Below are 16,635 nucleotides of genomic sequence, written 5' to 3'. Positions count from 1 at the left end.
AACCTATTCCCCTTATCTGTGTTCTGGCTCCTCTGCTCATTAGGGAACTTGATCCTTGCTGGTTCCTTCTTGTCATCAGTTAAATATGGTTAGGTCCTCCCACAGTATCTCTCCTGCCACTTATAGTAAGTTCTTTACTGTATTGACCCATATTTACGGTTTCTACTTCCTTACTCTCATTTCCTCTGCATCTCAATCAAAATATTATTTTTGCCTACTCCTTTTCAGGAAAGTTCTTTTGGTCATTTTCTTAATAATGCCAGTGAATATTTTTAAAATCCTTGTCTCAGTTGACTCACCACTAGCTTAAAATGGTAGTACTCTTTAGAATCCTCTTCTTGGCTGACTTATTCTATTTTCCCTAGGTAAACTCATTGACTCTCATAGCTTAACTTTTAAATATATAAGTTCCCAAATATATCTTCCTTCTTCTGAGTTACAGATCTATTTATCAGTTTATCTACTAGATAGCCCTTCTTGAATGGACTCCCATATTTCAAATAAAACATATAATTTTCTCTAAATCAATTATTTCTAGTATTTCCTATATGTAGATTAGTAGTTAACTTGTAAGGGTCTGCCCCTCCCAGAGGAACTTGCTTGTGGACCCTGAATGTAAGGGTGGGGCAGACTGCGTGGAGACATCCAATCAGTAAGCCGTATGTATATCCACTGGGAAGGTTGAAATTCAATTGGCCACCTGTGTAGGGGCGGGGCTCAACCACCCCCATAAAGGTTGCTCTGCCAGGCTGCCAAGGGGGGGGCTCCTGCAGGAGAGCCGCGGGCTCCTGCAGGAGAGCCGGGGCTCCTGCAGGAGGGCCGGGGGGGCTCCTGCAGGAGAGCAGCGGCTGCTACAGGAGGGATGAAGTCGGCGGAGAGCGGTGAAGTCGGCGGAGAGCGGTGAAGTCGGCGGAGAGCGGTGAAGTCGGCGGAGAGCGGTGAAGTCGGCGGAGAGCGGTGAAGTCGGTGGGGAGCGGTGAAGTGGAGCGGAGAGCGGTGGAAGTCGCAGAAGAACAGGGGAGTCAACGGTGTATAGAAGAGCTGTAACAGCTCTTGTAAGAGCTATAACCGCGTTTGGCGGTCCAGCCTCCAGCCTCTGGCGGCGGCCCCGAGCGCCGCCGCCTGCAGCCTCCGGCGGCGGCCCCGAGCGCCGCCGCCTGCAGCCTCCGGCGGCGGCCCCGAGCGCCGCCGCCTGCAGCCTCCGGCGGCGGCCCCGAGCGCCGCCGCCTGCAGCCTCCGGCGGCGGCCCCGAGCGCCGCCGCCTGCACCCTCCGGCGGCGGCCCCGAGCGCCGCCGCCTGCAGCCTCCGGCGGCGGCCCCGAGCGCCGCCGCCTGCACCCTCCGGCGGCGGCCCCGAGCGCCGCCGCCTGCAGCCTCCGGCGGCGGCCCCGAGCGCCGCCGCCTGCAGCCTCCGGCGGCGGCCCCGAGCGCCGCCGCCTGCAGCTTCCAGCCTCCGGCGGCGAGCACCGCCGCCTGCAGCTTCCAGCCTCCGGCCCCGAGCACCGCCACCTGCAGCTTCCAGTCTCCGGCGGCGGCCCCGAGCACCGTCGCCTGCAGCTTCCAGCCTCCGGCGGCGAGCACCGCCGCCTGCAGCTTCCAGCCTCCGGCCCCGAGCACCGCCACCTGCAGCTTCCAGTCTCCGGCGGCGGCCCCGAGCACCGTCGCCTGCAGCTTCCAGCCTCCGGCGGCGGCCCCGAGCACCGTCGCCTGCAGCTTCCAGCCTCCGGCCTCGAGCGCCGCGCCTGCAGCTTCCAGCCTCCGGCGGCGGCCCCGAGCACCGCCGCCTGCAGCTTCCAGCCTCCGGCGGCGGCCCCGAGCCATCGCCTGCAGCCTGCAGCCTCCGGCGGCCCAGCAGTCCAGTCGTCTGCGGTCCAATTGCCAGCGGTCCCTCGACGCCTGCGGTCCTGAGACATCTGCGGTCCCTCGACGCCTGCGGTCCTGAGACATCTGCGGTCCCTCGACGCCTGCGGTCCTGAGACATCTGCGGTCCAGTTGTCAGCGTTCCCTCGACGCCTGCGGTCCTGAGACATCTGCGGTCCAATTGCCAGCGGTCCCTCGACGCCTGCGGTCCTGAGACATCTGCGGTCCAGTTGCCAGCGGTCCCTCGACGCCTGCGGTCCTGAGACATCTGCGGTCCAGTTGTCAGCGGTCCCTCGACGCCTGCGGTCCTGATGCCTACAGACCCTAGAGGCCAGCAGTCGGTCCTGACACCTGCAGCCCCTAGATGCCAGCAGTCTGGAGGCGTAAGCAACCCTGAGATGCCAATGGCCCCTAGACACCAGCAGCCTCCCTGCAAAATGCCTCGCCACCCCGTACCACAAGTGGCCTTGTCCGCAGTGGTGGCTTCCTCTGGGTGGAAGCCTGGTCAGAGTAGCATCGTGGGGAGCAGAGTCCGTGTCATCTGGGTTGTCCTCCTTGTCATTGTTGCTTCTTCGTCATTGGGAGTGGCCTCATCCAGGAAATGGTCTTGTCCAGAACAGCCTCTTCTTGGGAGCGGCCTTGTCCGGGGAGAAACTTCATTGAGCAGTGGCCTTGTCTTGGGAGTGGCCTCTTCTTGGGAACGGCTCCAATCATGGAGCGGCCTCATCTGTGGAGCAGCAACGTCATCTAGAGCGGCCTCGTCCAGAGTGGCCTTCTTGGAAGTGACCTTGTTGGGTTCATCGTCACCGCCTTTTCGTAAGAGGTAGCTCTGACCGGTAGTTTGATTCCTGATGCTTGGCGCGAAATAAAGTTTTGCTTGACTTTCGCTTTGTATCAGTCTCGTTCCTTTGATCACGGACCCTAACATTTGGGGGCTCGTCCGGGATCAAACGACGAGAACTGAGCCAGCATCAGAATTTTTAAGAAAAGCCTCCGGAGGTATTGGGTTTGGAGGTATTGGGTTTGGAGGTATTGGGTTTCGAGGTATTGGGTTTCGAGGTATTGGGTTTCGAGGCATTGGGTTTCGAAGTATTGGGTTCCGAGGTATTGGGATCCTATCCATCTGTCTGGTTGGAGCTCCAGGGTATAGCCCACCGGGGAGAAGCTGGACGCAGCCATGCTCCCCAGGGCTGGAGTGGATGCGGGGACGCCCCATCCCTCTGCTGATAGATCGACAGGGGGTTCTAGTCCCCCTGGGCGGTCGGGGGGTTCGAGTCCCCCTGCGTGGTCGGGGGTTCGAGTCCCCCTGGGCGGTCGGGGGGTTCGAGTCCCCCTGCGCCGTCGTGGGGGTTCAAGTCCCCCTGGGCGGTCGGGGGTTCGAGTCCCCTGCCTTCCCTTTGACAGTTGAGGGGTTCAAGTCCCCTTAGACGGTTGGGGATAAAGATAGCCCCCACCAGTGGCAAGCTCTGGGTAAATTAAAAGTGCATAGAAATCAATGCACTCCATAAATTTGGTCAGGAGGACAAAGAGAAAAATCCGATTAGGAAATCCATTGAGCTATACAAAAACAAAAACAACACACCAAAGCTTATGGAATGCCATTAAAACAGTACTTAAAGGGAAATTATAGCAGTAAGCACCTGTTTTAAAGGATGAAGTTAAACTTCTACCTCATACAATATACAAAATTTTAAAAGGATCAGAAACTATATTGTACTCTATAAGGCAACTGATATATGCTATAATATTGATGACCCTTGAAAACATTAGGCCAAATTTAAGAAGTCAGTGATAAAAGACTACATGTATGATCCTGTTTATATGTGAAATGTCCAGAAAACTCAGATCTATAGGAAAAGAAAGTAAATTAATAATTACTTAAGATAGGTTGCCAAGAGATGGGAGTGACCAATGTTTGAATGGGGTTTCATTTAGGATGGTGAAAATGTCCAGAACTTGATTGGACACAATTCATACTTTTAAAGTATACATTTCAATAAACCATTTAAAGGTTATAGAAACTCTAAAGGAACAACAAATAGAAAGGTAAATAACAAGATAATAGGAGAATATGAAAAAGCTCATGGAGCTCAGGAAAGGAAGTCCCCCCCCCCCAGCAGCAGGCTCTGGACGAGGGCCACTGGGGTTATGGTTATTTGTTTTTAGTTTGTTGTTGTCTATTATGTTTTGTTATGGTTGAAGGAATGTGGCAAGCAGAGAGTAAGGGGACGCTAGCTTTCATCTCTCTGTTCCTCATAATAGATGTGGGGCTTCTCCCTCACTCATTTTGTGTGTTAAGGGCTATAACGAGCTACCTGGAGTTAGTCAAATGCTGGGTTAAGGTGTCCAATGCTGATGCTCATTAGAGCCGGGCATGGAAAATAAGTGCCTAGTGGGCCACTTTTGGTAAGCAGAACTGGTACTGTGGGATGAACCAACCTCGAGACAGAGACTTTAAGAAATATTCCCAAGCAGCTGCCGAAACTTCTTTTGTTTCGGGGAATTCCTTGCCTTCTCTGGCCCGACGTGGACTGCCTGGCCCCTCCCCCTTGCTGGCAGAGAAAGCATGGCATCTGAAGTGGAATGGGCCCAGGTGGAACATGAGGTCTGTTGGCGAAGGGATGGCTGGGCTGATGGTTAACTGTCTGTTTCAAGGGTTTAATGAGTAATTGTTAAAGTGGCTTCCGAAGTCTTTGATAACCTGAAACTGTGAAGGGTTGCTTGAATGACAAATGGAGTTAAATTTGTTGGACATCTAGATCCTAACCAAATGGGATGAAATGCTAGGGCGCTGTTTGCTGGAACTGGGTTTGTACTTTTGAAATCTGCTGGTGAACACATTCTGTGCTTAACTGATTGATAAATTTGCCATCTAAAGAATTCTGTTGTAACAACTCACCATTGGTTTATATTTAGTCTTAAGTAGAGGGTAAGGTATTTCTAAGAGTACAAAATTCTGTTAAGTGTAATTAAGACTGATGGAAATGAGAAAAGCAACTCTGTATGTAAAAAGTAGGAGATATGTAAAAGAGAGATAAACAGCCCTAAGGCCACTGTCAGAGCTAAATCCATTCGTAAAAGAATGGAAGGGGAGACTGATCACCTCCCATTAGCCAGGGATACCAAAAGGGGAGGATGTCCAACCTGTTTGAATCTGGAAAATGCCTGACTGTGTGAATGTATCTCTATGGCTCCACCGCTTCCACTATGGAGTCTGAATGGACTGCACCCTAAATCTTGCAGGGCTTCATATGGCATAACGGTCATCTACTCCATGGAGTAGCCCAGTCCAGGGTTTATACAGACAGACCTTAAATAAGACGCTCCTAAGTTCCCACGAGGGACACGAGCAGGACAGCATCCAGGGACAGCCCTGCTCCAATGGCAGAGCAGATCACAGCTGTTCTCTCTGGGCTCCTCCACCCAGAATCTGAGAGATGGAACAGGGGAAATTCTGTGCAATGAATTTGGACTCTGCTTAGCACCTCTGTGTTGGCTCTCAGCCCTAGAAAAACGAGAGCCTGAGGGTCCACTTTGAGTCTAGGAAGCCATCTTCCAAGAGGAAGAAAACTCTCTGAAACTCCGTGAGCTGCTCGTCCCTCTTCTCTGATGTCTGGACTCAATGGGTCACACAAGGGCCTATGGGAGGAGCTCGGGAGTCAAGGCTTCAAATCTTGGCCATCGGAGGCTGCCAGGGACCTGACCCGATTGATACACATGCAGCTGCTGGCACGTTTCTGAATATGCTGGCTCTCTGCAGCCTCTGCATCTTTGAACAACATGTCCATCTGTCTGAAACATCATTCTGTTCCAAGCACTTAGAAACCCTCCACTACCTCCTCCTTTGTACAGAATGGGTATGACCACAAGGCATCAGTAGCCCAAGAAGGCCAGGGGCCAATGTAACTATGAACGAGAGAGATATGGTAGCTAACCAAGCCTGGACAAATTAAGGTAACAGTAGGGTATGAGAAAGTTCAGCTTCCTCCAGCAAGGGGAGGATGGTTCCATGTTATATAGGGTGTCACGTACACTCATCTGAGAATATCGGGTAAGAACCTTATGATTGTATACGGCCATACCACCCTGAAGGCGCCAGATCTTGTCTGATTTTGGAAGCTAAGAAGGGTCAGGCCTGGTTAGTACTTGGATGGAAGACTGCCAGGGAATACCGGTTGCTTTTGCTTTGATCTCCAAGAGGGAATTTCTTGGGACGGTGGGCTACTGCAGGCTGTGGATGCTACCTTCACGGAGATGGCACAACCTCTCTACGAACTGGCTAAGGGAGGACTCACTATGGTAGAGTGTGGACAGCTGAGGCAGAAGGAGCATTTCAGGAATTACAAAGAGCCTTACTGTGTGCCCCAGCATTGGTCATCCCAGATGTTACCAAGCCCTTCCACTTGTATGTGAAGGCAGGGCTGACTAAAGAAGTTTTGACTCAGACTCTAGGGCATGGTGAAGGCCAGTGGTCTATCTTAGCAAGAAACTAGATCCAGTAGCAGCTGGGTTCCCCCTTTGCTTCTGCATAATTGCTGCCATGGCCCTCCTAGTCAAGGATGCATGCAAATTGACTCTGGGTCAAAATCTCATATTGACCACCACCCACGTTATCAAGGGCCTTCTCCGGACTCCACCAGACCAATGGATGACGAACGCCCGGGTAACGGGGTATCAGGCCCTTCTCCTCAATGAACCAAAAGTGGCCTTCCGACCCCCAGCAGTGCTAAATCCAGCCACACTGCTGCCAGAAGAGCTAGCTGACCACACGACTGTGGGGAGGTCTTAACCCAAGTCACAGGAATAAGGCCGGATCTCAGAGACACTCCCCTCCCGGATGCGGAAATGACTCTGTTCACAGAAGGGAGTAGTTACATGGTCAGTGGAAAAGAGGTATGCGGGGGCTGCAATGGTTTCTCCTGGGCAGAGACTCTGGATGTCAGCCCTGCCACATAGGATCTCGGTGGAAAAGCAAAGCTGATTGCATTCACCAAGGCACTACAGATGGCCGAGGCCACAGGCACTAACTGGAAACTACAGTGTGCCTACTGGCCCCAGAGCTCTGAGCAAGGAGAATGAACCAGACTCTCGAAAAGACCTTGACAAAGTTAATTCTGGAGGCTGGCGGTGGATAGAAAATCTCCTTCATTTTACTCTCAGGGCACGATGTAATAAACAAGGTGACCCCATTTAAAATAACGTTTGGGAGCTCTGTCCTAGGTTACAGGAGGTTTCCCTAGCAGAAATGACTGATCAGTCTATACCCCAGTCACTGCAGGCATTACAGTCTGTCTTAAAAAGAAGGGATCCAAACTGCCTATACTGGAACAGAGATGGTGGAACCACATCCTTACCAACCCGGGGACTTGGTTTGGATACGTCGCTATCAAGTGGGGAATTTGGAGCCTCGTTGGAAGGGACCATTTACTGTTATCCTAACCACCCCCACGGCAGTAAAAGTGGAAGGCATCAGGGCCTGGGTTCATGCGGGTCATGTCAAACAAGCTGAGAGTAAGGATGACCTCCAGAAATAGGAAATGCAGCCAAAAGACCCTGCTGACCATAGACTAAGACTAAAGAAACTGTGAGTGTATTGTTGCTATACTAAAGAAAATTGGGGCGATAAAATGTTAGTCTTATATGTTCAATATAAGGTAGAACCATCTGAAAAGTCAAGGATTTGACTAATCTCCAAAGAAAAGGGGGGAATGTAAGGGTCTGCCCCTCCCAGAGGAACTTGCTTGTGGACCCTGAATGTAAGGGTGGGGCAGACTGCGTGGAGACATCCAATCAGTAAGCCGTATGTATATCCACTGGGAAGGTTGAAATTCAATTGGCCACCTGTGTAGGGGCGGGGCTCAACCACCCCCATAAAGGTTGCTCTGCCAGGCTGCCAAGGGGGGGGCTCCTGCAGGAGAGCCTCGGGCTCCTGCAGGAGAGCCGGGGCTCCTGCAGGAGGGCCGGGGGGCTGCTGCAGGAGAGCAGCGGCTGCTACAGGAGGGATGAAGTCGGCGGAGAGCGGTGAAGTCGGCGGAGAGCGGTGAAGTCGGCGGAGAGCGGTGAAGTCGGCGGAGAGCGGTGAAGTCGGCGGAGAGCGGTGAAGTCGGCGGGGAGCGGTGAAGTGGAGCGGAGAGCGGTGGAAGTCGCAGAAGAACAGGGGAGTCAACGGTGTATAGAAGAGCTGTAACAGCTCTTGTAAGAGCTATAACCGCGTTTGGCGGTCCAGCCTCCAGCCTCTGGCGGCGGCCCCGAGCGCCCCCGCCTGCAGCCTCCGGCGGCGGCCCCGAGCGCCGCCGCCTGCAGCCTCCGGCGGCGGCCCCGAGCGCCGCCGCCTGCAGCCTCCGGCGGCGGCCCCGAGCGCCGCCGCCTGCAGCCTCCGGCGGCGGCCCCGAGCGCCGCCGCCTGCACCCTCCGGCGGCGGCCCCGAGCGCCGCCGCCTGCAGCCTCCGGCGGCGGCCCCGAGCGCCGCCGCCTGCACCCTCCGGCGGCGGCCCCGAGCGCCGCCGCCTGCAGCCTCCGGCGGCGGCCCCGAGCGCCGCCGCCTGCAGCCTCCGGCGGCGGCCCCGAGCGCCGCCGCCTGCAGCTTCCAGCCTCCGGCGGCGAGCACCGCCGCCTGCAGCTTCCAGCCTCCGGCCCCGAGCACCGCCACCTGCAGCTTCCAGTCTCCGGCGGCGGCCCCGAGCACCGTCGCCTGCAGCTTCCAGCCTCCGGCGGCGAGCACCGCCGCCTGCAGCTTCCAGCCTCCGGCCCCGAGCACCGCCACCTGCAGCTTCCAGTCTCCGGCGGCGGCCCCGAGCACCGTCGCCTGCAGCTTCCAGCCTCCGGCGGCGGCCCCGAGCACCGTCGCCTGCAGCTTCCAGCCTCCGGCCTCGAGCGCCGCGCCTGCAGCTTCCAGCCTCCGGCGGCGGCCCCGAGCACCGCCGCCTGCAGCTTCCAGCCTCCGGCGGCGGCCCCGAGCCATCGCCTGCAGCCTGCAGCCTCCGGCGGCCCAGCAGTCCAGTCGTCTGCGGTCCAATTGCCAGCGGTCCCTCGACGCCTGCGGTCCTGAGACATCTGCGGTCCCTCGACGCCTGCGGTCCTGAGACATCTGCGGTCCCTCGACGCCTGCGGTCCTGAGACATCTGCGGTCCAGTTGTCAGCGTTCCCTCGACGCCTGCGGTCCTGAGACATCTGCGGTCCAATTGCCAGCGGTCCCTCGACGCCTGCGGTCCTGAGACATCTGCGGTCCAGTTGCCAGCGGTCCCTCGACGCCTGCGGTCCTGAGACATCTGCGGTCCAGTTGTCAGCGGTCCCTCGACGCCTGCGGTCCTGATGCCTACAGACCCTAGAGGCCAGCAGTCGGTCCTGACACCTGCAGCCCCTAGATGCCAGCAGTCTGGAGGCGTAAGCAACCCTGAGATGCCAATGGCCCCTAGACACCAGCAGCCTCCCTGCAAAATGCCTCGCCACCCCGTACCACAAGTGGCCTTGTCCGCAGTGGTGGCTTCCTCTGGGTGGAAGCCTGGTCAGAGTAGCATCGTGGGGAGCAGAGTCCGTGTCATCTGGGTTGTCCTCCTTGTCATTGTTGCTTCTTCGTCATTGGGAGTGGCCTCATCCAGGAAATGGTCTTGTCCAGAACAGCCTCTTCTTGGGAGCGGCCTTGTCCGGGGAGAAACTTCATTGAGCAGTGGCCTTGTCTTGGGAGTGGCCTCTTCTTGGGAACGGCTCCAATCATGGAGCGGCCTCATCTGTGGAGCAGCAACGTCATCTAGAGCGGCCTCGTCCAGAGTGGCCTTCTTGGAAGTGACCTTGTTGGGTTCATCGTCACCGCCTTTTCGTAAGAGGTAGCTCTGACCGGTAGTTTGATTCCTGATGCTTGGCGCGAAATAAAGTTTTGCTTGACTTTCGCTTTGTATCAGTCTCGTTCCTTTGATCACGGACCCTAACAAACTGAGTGACTGGATTAATGAAATCTTGTTTTCTTCATGTGGTCTTGAAAATTATAGCCCACATTCCTCTCCATTTGCTGAACTCTTTCTATATTTAGTGTCAATCAATTTCCTCATTTTTACAGTGACTGCCATTCAATCCCAGATTTGATCACTTATTATTTCTAAATAACATTATTATACATGCATGTAAAATTATTTAAATGCTCCATATGTTAAAATTCTGGCTCTTGGCGTACCTGGGTGATTCAGCTGGTCAAGCGTCTTCCTTAAGTTCAGGTCATGAGCCTAGAGTCCTGGAACTGAGCCCCACATCAGTTTCCCTGCTCAGCGGGGAGTCTGCTTCTCCTTCTCCCTCTAGCCCTCCCTCCACGCATGCTCTCTCTCTCAAATATATAAATAAAATCTTAAAAAAAAAATCCTGGCTCTCTTCTAAAGTACTAAATTTTGAGAAATAAGTTCTCAAATTTAGCAACAGTGTCAAAAATTAATTTTATTTTCTGTAGAATTGGGGATTTAATAAGAAATGAAATGACATATCAATTACTCAAAGAAGATAGTGGTGAACTTTGGCAAATAAGTCTGCTCCTGGACAACTGAAGGTATGTCATTAAGATAGAGGTTTCTAATATATAAATACATATTTATTCATTTGTGTATCCTTTGCTTATTAAAAAAGAAAAAATATTCAGAGCTCAGCAAGTAACTTTTTTAAAAATATGAAAACTGGGGTGGGAAATATTTTGGCTCACGAGAGTTCCCTCTGAGTTGCCATGACAATTCCCTCCCATTCCCTCTGTTCCCATATTTTTTCCACAAACCATGAGACCAATACACAATGATAATGGTCTCTACCAGACTCTACATGGAAGCATATCTTGCAATTTTTAGGAAATAACAAGAATAAGAAGGACTCAATCAATCATCTATATTCAGAGTTTTAAAATACTTTATATGCACAAGGTACTTTTTCCTTCTATCAAGAAGAAAGTATTAATTACATTAATTTTCTTGCTAGTAGTAGGAATTACTATGTGAGAACTTGGTAGTGAAAGAATGTAACTGCTATGAAACATTTAAGTAACAAATGTGTATAGCTTTAATTTACCTAAATTGGGATGAGTAGAGGGATGATAATAAGAATATTTAATCTGACTAATCTAACTAATCATTGATAAACAACTATCTATCCAATATTTTAGGGGCTTTTCTTTGTTTTCTTTGAATTGTGATAAAACTTTGTTTTCTTTGAATTATGATAAAATGTTTTCTTTGAATTGTGATAAAACGTTTATTAGTTTTAGATATTCCTCCAAAATATTATCTTGCCTATGAAACACCATTTGTGTTTAATTTGCTGCATTGATTTTTTTTTATGTTGTTTTTATTTCTCAACAACAGTTTGTTAGCTTTTTTTAGCTGCACTAATTTATTCCCTAGAGCACAATAGTAGCATATTCCAGATTTCAGAATAAGGAACAGAGTTTGAAGATTGGGTCTGAGAGATAGAATTTAGCAGTGGTCTATGTTACTCCAGTGTGGAGAAAGTAGCATTCTTAACTCCTCTGGTTGACAGCATGTGTTTTTTGTTTTGTTTTGTTTTTCCTTAGTGCTGCTAGCATTTTTAAAAATTTTCAGTGTGTAATATTTACTTCACAAACTTTCCCTTCCTAGGTATATGCCTCTCCACGGTTACCCATTTGAAATAAATTAAGATCTAAAGTAATTATGACAGCCATGGATTATGATATATTGCAGGATCACAAATTCCCTTATAAAATGCTTTATTTTATTGGTAATACAAATTCTATAGATATACTGTAAATGATTATATATTAGTAGTAGTACTTAAGTACTTATCATATTCTTTCCTAGACTATAAATTCTTTTTTTTTTTCCTAGACTATAAATTCTTTGAAAATAAACACTGGTTTATTTATATTTATATATAAAATATAGTGCTTACTCTTTTCCCACACTAAGTTTTTGGCTCATTAATTATAATCTTCTTTTATGACTGCTAATTAGTTAAGGATCAATTTCTTCTACGTTATAAGAAGGAACTGGACAATCACTTCCAGCTAAGCAAGAAGGGCTGAGCTAGGGAAAATGGAGGAAAAGCACATCACAGCCTTGAAAAAACTATGTAGCCTGAGCAGTGAGCCATTTTGGGGAAAAAGTACAAATATTTATAGAGGACTTGTATTCATATTTCTCTTTAGCATAGTGTGAACCTCCTGGGTTAAGAACAGCCACAGGAAAGGTATGTATTATAGTTCCGAGCTTCTGCAGCTGAGTAGACCTACATGATCCTGTGATAAATGAAGCCTGCTTATATTTGCCTGTTTACATGTCTATATTTCTTCCAGCATATAAACTACTTCTAGGTAATAACTGTCTTTTCATCTACACATCTTCTGTACTTACTCCAAACGTCTGGCATCCAGTTCCTTTTCCACAAGCATTATTTGAGGCTGTGTAAATTCTCAGAATGCCTGGCTATTCATGCAGAATCTTTTCTTTGTAAAAACCAAGTCATAATGCCATTGCAATACTTGTGTGAGCGTGTGTGTGTGTGTGTGTGCGCGCGTGAGTGTGCTCAACAATCGGAAAACATCTCCTGAAATGTCAAAAATGTAGACAATCTCCTGACACTCTCAGAACCTGTGACCCACTGATTCTACTACCTTTCACTCTCCTTTATCTTTTTCATGAACTTCTTCCTCCTACTACCCTTGAATTCCATAGTCAATCAGTATAATCACATCCTTCCAAACTCCCTCAATTCTGTTGTCGTCTTCTTGTTTTCACTTGTGTGATTAAACCACAAGCCTGGTGAAATTTATCTCCTGTCCTCTCCACAACTCCACCCATGCAGTCGAATTCAGTGGCAGTAAAGCACACAACTAGACAAATTAATGTATTTTTAAGTTCTAATGATTAAACTGAAGTGGGTTCTTTACACTATTGGATACTCATTCTCTACCACCTCATGGCTTTCACTTTTCTGCTTTTTTAGAAAACTTTTTCACCTTTGTCCTCTCTCATAAAACTCCAAATAGCTCTTTCCATCCACACTCTCAGCTGGAGGCCATATTACCAACTTCCTGAGAAAACTGAAGCATTCAGAAGAGCACGTCTACAAGCTGTCATACATCTATCCTCACTCAATGCTTGAGATGTTTACTCTCCCTCCTTTCACTATGACTGAATTCTTCATGCTCCTTGCTCAAACCCAGACTTTGTGCAGTCCCTTGTCACTTACTCAAGAAAATTCCTGTATCAATCCCACATTGTCTCTTTTCATTCTCTAGAATCATTCCTGTTAGTGGACAAACAGTTATTGTTTCTTATTAACAACACTGTTATTTCCCTCATCTTAAAAATATCTTAAAAATAACCCTCTCCTGACTCTACTTTTCCCTCCACTAACTCTCCATCTCTCTGCTCCTTTTTACAAAACAAAAACGAGAACAAAAAACCACCTCCTTGAAATGCTAGTGCAAACTTGATGTCCCCAATTTAATTCCCCCTGTGCTCTTTTAAACCACAACAGTCAGGTTTTTGCCTCTACCGCTCCATTGAAAATAATCTTGTCAAGGTCATAGATGTCTTACCAAAGGAAGTTTTTAGTCCTCACATTCTTTGATCTTTGATTTGCATTGAAACATGTGGTTCACTTGGCTTGTAAAACCCTGTACTTTCCTCTTCTTTTTCTGGTTCCACTTCATCTCTGACTTTTAACATTACTCATTTCCTTAGTGATCTTCAGACTCAGAGCTTTGAATACTTCATATGCTGATGACATCCAAATTTATACCTCCAGCTCCAGCCTCTCTCTTCTGAACTCCCAACCCCCCATATACAACTCCCACTGACTTTGCAATGTGAACGTCTAATAAACATCACAAAAGTGACATATTCAAAACGGAATTTCTGATCTTCCTTCAAACCAATAACCCGTATGTAATCTTTTCCATCTCAGTTAATAGAGGTTCTCGCTTTACATTCTTGGGCACAAGACAGTGGCGTGATTACAATTCTTCCCTTTCTCTCACACGCTACTCCCAATCTGTCAGCAAATGCTGTCAGCTATACTTGCCAAAACATATCCAGAATGTGACCACTTTTTGCCACTTCCCCTCCTACCATTCGGGTCCAAACTGCCGTGATAGGTTTCTTGGATTCCTAGAGCAGCCTAACTCATCTCTCCCGTCGCATTCTTGCCCTTCATCAGGCAGTTTTCAACACAACCACCCAAATGACCCTTTTAAAAAGTTGTGTTAAAATGTTCAAAAACCTTCTGATGTTTCCTTATCTCTTATATAATGAAAGCCCAAGTCCTTTACAATGGGTTACAAAGTCCTACAACTTCTGTCCCATTTCTTACCACCCTCCTGGGAGGGGGGTGCCTCACAGGCTACCTTTTTTCAGGTTCAATTCGCTCTAACCATAATGACTGACCTCTTTGATCTTCCTCGAACACAATAGAGTTCTGTCTCCAGACCTTTACAGTTAAAGTCCCTACTTCTAAGGCCACTCTTCTTCCCCTCCTATGCTTGCTCTCTCATTTCTTCCAAGTAGCTTAGTCAGGGAGGCCTCACCTGACTATCTCATGTGAACTGCCATCTCCACGCTCCCTGTCTCTTTTTCCTCTACATTATTTGTCATCTTTGATATACAAGCTACTTCTCCTATTCATTTTGTTTTTGATTCTTTTCCCTAAAATATAAGAACTATGAGGAAAAGAGATTGATGTCTATTTTGTTAATAGGTATCTTGAACAGTGATTGGCTTTTAGCAGCTGCTTAATGAATATTTTTTCAGTGAAAAAATTAAAGAAAAAGATGGCAGACAACAGCAACAATGAAGAGGGGAAAACAGGCTAATTCCCCAAACACTTAAAAATATAAGAAAAGGATAAATAGGGGCGCCTGAGTGGCTCAGTTGGTTGGGCAACTGCCTTCAACCCAGGTCATGATCCTGGAATCCTGGGATCGAGTCCCACATCAGGCTCCCAGCTCCATGGGGAGTCTGCTTCTCCCTCTGACCTCCCCCCTCTCATGCTCTCTCTTACTATCTCTCTCAAATAAATAAAATTTTTTAAAAAAGAAAAAAAAAGGATAAATAGAGAAAAACTTGTGACAGAGAATTGATCTTAACTATCAGGAAACTCATTTTAGAGAAGTAAAACAAACAAACAAACCTAAACAAATAAACAACCCCCCCCCAAAACTCTCAGTTTGTAATTTTGCCTCTAACTGGAAATGTTTCAGAAGATGGAGTTAATTAGAAAGCCAGAGAGAGTCCCAAACAGCAGATTTTTACCACTCTTCACAACCAACATAAAGAAAGCAAAGTATGCCATATCTAGCTGACGTAGTGATAACAATAAAGTAAATAAATAAATAATGAAATAAATGTTTGTAGACTGAACAAAAATTAATGACTAGTCTGTGAAAGGGTTTATTTTGTATCACTTCTTGGCCCCAGAAAGAAATATAATAAGTAGCTAAGATACATAATTTCCTACATGCTGGCAAATCTCTGGCACGATTTGGCTTACATTTGGTTTTTAAATTTTCTTTTAAAAACACTCAACATACAATTACAATGAACAGATCTGGAGGCCAGCTTCTCCTCATAGTCTTACCCTGGGATTTGGTAAGAGAAGTCTTCCGTTTCTTTCATTCAGACTTCAACTCTTAGTTAGTCATGGTATAAAGCCACGATAAAAACACAACACCACTCTTAAAGCAGCCCTACAAGGTTTATAAAAGTAAAATTCCAACAAAAGTCAAATATTTATTGATGGAAATGTCATCAAGGCCTCAATATCTTCTGATTACGTAAAAGCATGATGACTTCACTACTCATCTCAGTTTGAAAACAAATGTGTTTGTATTAGTGAATGACTTTCCCCGGGTGCCCTCCTTTAAGAACAAAAATATGTATTTTTAGCATGATCTATTCACAGCCGTATTCTAGCTTTAGCAACTTTCATGGGACCTACATACAGATCTTTCTGTCTGTGAATAAAAAGTGATATATTGGGTAGTAGGGACAATAGGGCATACTGAACTTTCCTTAAATTTTAAGTTTTTATGTTTCACTTATAAATATTGATGATATAAAAATAACCTAAGAATTGTCATAAAGATAATGAGGTTTCACTTTTACTAAATCCTATATAACATTTATTTTCATGAGATCAATGCATTTTAGTTCCAACACCATACAGTGTGTATCTAGCTAGGAAGAATCAAGGATTTTAGAGGTCTTAGCAATAGAAAATGTAGTCCTATCAACTTAATATAAAACATTTTATTTATATTCACTGAGAAATGATTACATACAAAATGTGTTGCCAGCAATCTGTGGCATAGTATCAATATTTTGGAACTTCACAATTTTGCCTGATCCATGTCTGCATGCATAAAAGAAAATCAGAATTCTGCTTCACAGCATCATGAAATAAATGGTACCAGTCTCTCCCTCCTGCCATGAGAAACTATAAAATTGGACAAAATATATGAGACAACTGTTTTTTAGGCATTACACACAGTCCTCTCAGGACTGCTATCATTGAGAGAAACAAATAACACAAGATGAGCATCATATTTGTCTGGCCTCCTGCCTGGGGCATTTTCCAGAGCCCAGCTCAGGGAGGTGGAGCCCCCACAGGGGCTGGTGGTCTCATTGAATGTAGGAGGCAGATATAAAAGTTTAAAAATACAAAAGCTTCTGGAAACCAAGGAACAGAGAGTTCTGGAGAGGTAGGATCTATATGGAAGTGGTGCCCCATAAATCCACACAAGGGTCCTTGGCTGAGGGTTTGGCTGTGCAG

The sequence above is a fragment of the Neovison vison genome, chromosome 13 (assembly GCF_020171115.1).
Source record: "Neovison vison isolate M4711 chromosome 13, ASM_NN_V1, whole genome shotgun sequence".
In the NCBI taxonomy this organism is placed as follows: domain Eukaryota; kingdom Metazoa; phylum Chordata; class Mammalia; order Carnivora; family Mustelidae; genus Neogale; species Neogale vison.
This window is presented reverse-complemented; position numbering follows the sequence as displayed.